The sequence below is a fragment of the Euphorbia lathyris genome, chromosome 4, assembly GCF_963576675.1.
Source record: "Euphorbia lathyris chromosome 4, ddEupLath1.1, whole genome shotgun sequence".
NCBI classification, from domain to species: Eukaryota; Viridiplantae; Streptophyta; class Magnoliopsida; order Malpighiales; family Euphorbiaceae; genus Euphorbia; species Euphorbia lathyris.
This window is the reverse complement of record NC_088913.1, coordinates 63,708,055-63,712,006: the sequence shown is the minus strand read 5'-3', so window position 1 is coordinate 63,712,006 and position 3,952 is coordinate 63,708,055. Positions and strand designations below refer to the sequence as shown.

General features: G+C 29.3%; 1 pseudogene; it reads right to left on the bottom strand.

Moving 5' to 3' along the window:
- Window positions 1-2,727: 2,727 nt before the first annotated feature.
- On the bottom strand, window positions 2,728-3,582 carry LOC136227199 (probable mediator of RNA polymerase II transcription subunit 26a; annotated as a pseudogene).
- Between the last annotated feature and the right edge of the window lie 370 nt (window positions 3,583-3,952).

Below are 3,952 nucleotides of genomic sequence, written 5' to 3'. Positions count from 1 at the left end.
GGTTTTAACGTGATATTAGTTTTTAACTTATATTTTTCAAATCCAAAAAAAAATAACTGTTTATTTGATAAAAGGATAATAAAAAATCTAAAACTGATTTTACATGTAATTTCCTCTAAATTATTTACCCTAAATTTTAATTATGAAAATGATAAGAAATTCATAATTAAAAATAAAAAAGATAATCAAGTTATGGTAGAGTTTTAAAAGGCATAACACTCATTTGAACCCTCAAACTAAAGATTCAAACTCAATTAGAACCATATACTACCAAAATTAACAATGAGATCCCTAAACTAAATAAAAATCACCAATTGAACCCAATTTTACATTTAGAATATAACTTAACTTAAATAATTAGATGCTCTATTATTAAACATCAACCTTAATTGTAATTTGCTGTGTAATAAGATGCTCAATCTTAACTTTATATAATGTTAGAGAGTTTAGTGTTATTACCTCAAATGAAATAAAACAGTTTAAATAGTAACCATTAATTATTTTCAATTTAAAATAGTTGAGTTACATAATTTTCAGTTTATTTCTATAGCTATGCGGAGATTCAAAATAATTTACATATTTAAAAGGAAGCATTTGCAATTAGAAACTAAGAGTAGCACAAGAATATGCGCATCAAATTTGTTCTAGACTAAGAAAGCTTGAATTGAGGATTGAGTAATAATCTTACTGGCTTAACTAAGAGATTGCAAAAAACGATTTGGGAATTGATTGAGTAAACTAAGAGAATTTCAGACTTGAAAGTTTTGAAAATTGGAAGCTTTGTTGAAAAATTTGAGATTGAAGAACTAATTTTCGAAATTGAAAGCTTGTTTAAACTAATTAATGCTAAAAAAATGATTTCTAAGAATCTAAGGATTGATAAAACGACCGATTTTGGCAAGAAATTTGATAGACAAATTCCGTTTTGTTCCGTTTTTGACATTCCGGAAAACTAACATCCTGAACTGTCTGAGAAAAATACTAGTCGTTCGATATTTCACTATTTCGGAGTCCGTTTTCATCATCGAAGTTGCTGGACGGGTTGCTCAAAAAATGGTACAAATCTGCCCCTGATTTTTTTTTTGTTTTCTTTTTTGATAATAACCTTTGATATTATTTCTTTTTTTTTTTTATCACATTTCTATTTTGTTACAAAATGAATTTAATTAAACAAATTACAGTAACTATAGAATAAAATTATAACCTATAAAAAAAACATAAAAATTAAATTACCCCCAACAGTTTAGGTTTAAAGTATATGTCGTTTAGTTTTTCTATTCTTTTACATGTTTTTAGGCCCTGTTTGGAAAAGAGCGTTTTGGGATAAAAAAAGCGATTTTGACCAACTTTAGAGGTTTGACCACGGAAACCGCTAATTGGAGTGTTTGGTAGAGAGAGGTTTGGGAGAGAGTTTTGGGATGAAAACGCTAATTTAGAAAAAGCTCTTAAAAGGAGCTTTTGCAATTAGCGTTTTGCAATATTAAAATTAATGGACTTCTTTAACCCTAATAAATAGACTCCCTCTTCTCATGCGCCAAAATTAATGCCCTTATTTGTCTTTTTACACAAACCGCTATTATCAATCAGCTAATTTTTACCAAACAGGTCTACACAAACAGCTAGTCAAACCAGCCAGTCAAATCAGCTAATGTAATCAGCTAACAGCTAACAGCTAATGTAATCAGCTAACAGCTAATTCCCAAACAGGGCCTTAATGTTTTTACGTTTTTCAGTTTTTCGGATTTTTACCTTTTTTTGCGCTTTTTTATTTTTGCATTTCTACATCTTTTTTTTTCGGATTTTACCGATTTTGTAATTTCATATTTTTTTTTCCATTTTTCATGTTTTTACCATTTTTTGCTTTTCACATTTTAACCATTTTCCATAATTAAATTTCTAACTACTAATTGAATTTGCTTTTAATAGTTTTTGAGATAAGGTAATAAAATAGTTTTAATGTTTTTTAGAAAAGGGCGAATTTAGCCTTCGAATATAAAACAACACGATTTTAACCTCAATATTTGTTAAATGATACAATTAAAGCTGTTATTAATAGAAATTGACACATTAGATAATTGTGACTAATGCTTTTATATATAGGTGTCACAGTTCCAATATCACTTTCATACATTTTATCATTTGATATATCAATACGAAAACTATAATTATATCAGTTGATAAACATTGAAACTAAAATTATATTATCGCTAAATTAGTTTTTCCCTAAAAAAACATTGAGGGTATTTCTAGTTTTTGATAGTTGAAATAAAAATCACGATGAAACTTAAATTAAAGTAAAATGTGTATTATGAAAAAAAAGTAACATATTGAGACTAATAAACCCTTCATGTTTATATCTAGGAGCAATATTTCATCTAACGTGTTTAAAATGGTGCAATTTTATCCATAACTTTGGTATTACTAGTGTTCGCAAGTTGGATCAATTTCAAATATCATTATACAATACACTCATTTTGTTCCTTATTCTACACCAATTATATATCCGTTGTTTCAAAAAAAAAATTTATACTTTTTCAGATTTAATGATTGAATTAAAGATTAATATTTTTAAATTCGATGAAATATTTGAAATTGTTTTGCCCAAATCGTGTAAAATACAATATATTTTTTATTTTGGTTTTATTCTAAGTCCAATGATATGTTTGTAAATTGTTACTAATTATAATAATACATATATGAAGGGCAGATGATAAGGCTTTCTAGTTTTCATGGTTCTGTCTCTTTGCATTTTTCAGCCTGTTGATTAGGCTCCTCTACTTTCCTTTTTCTGATCGGGACAACAACTTCATCTGGGCACTTTAATTTTTGTTCAATTTTTGGATGGTCCATCAATGGATTTCCACCATCATCCATGCCATCGAAGACCTTTTCATCTAATAGTTCTATTGGAGCAGTCTCTATAGTAAATAAATATGCTTCATCTAACGGAGGTACCGGAAGTCCTTCCTCTTCGTTAACAACAGATGGATTCACAGACTCGGGTTTTGCAGTTCTACACCATTCATCTACCAAAACTTTCCATCCATTTATAAGAGTTCGTGCAAGTTTACAGACTTGCTTCGATCTATGCTTGCGCAGAATATTGACAACCTTTCCAATCTTGGTTGCCTCAAGTGTGTCCAAACTCAGAGCCATTGATTGAAGCCTCCTCAAGGATTCAACCTAAACAATATCAGAATCATCTTTGTTGTTTACAAGAATGTCCTTGATCCTCATAACCTCACCAACTACATCAGATTCCTCTTCTATCTCAGCTATCAAGGCCTCTAATTTGTTATCATCCTTATCATCGCCTCCAGCCTCAGCAGCAATACCTCCATCTACTCTCTTGCACTCTCCATCATCATATGCACCTTCATGAGCCACCTCCACCTCATTGCACCCCGAGCACCGGGTCAATGTGCAAGAGAACAATCGCTCTGCAATTCTATCTCTATGCAATCGAAATTTCTTAGACCAATCTGAAGCTGCAACCATAATCGCATGATCAATGATACTGAATATATCCGAATTAGCCATCATAAAATAGTTCATCCAATAATCAAGTGACACAGATTTCATTGTGAATTGAAAGAGATAAATTTTGGTTTATCTCAAATGACAGAGAATATAGAGAAGGAGAAAGCTAGAATGTGTCCATCTATATATATAGTCTTAATCTTAGTGTTTAAAAATTTAAATAAATTTGAATTTGCATATATAATAAAGAGAAATTATTGTAATCAAAGTAAGTAAAGTCAAATCAATTTTAATTGATTTTTTTAATACCAATTATCTCCTTATGTCTTTTGGGAAAATTATAACTTACCTTAATACTATTAAGGAAAATAAACTAAAAAAAGTGATAGAGATATCAAGAATTATCCTTTGATAGATTTGAAAATTTTCATACCTACCAAATTAAATTTGATTAACAAAACTAATAGTAAAA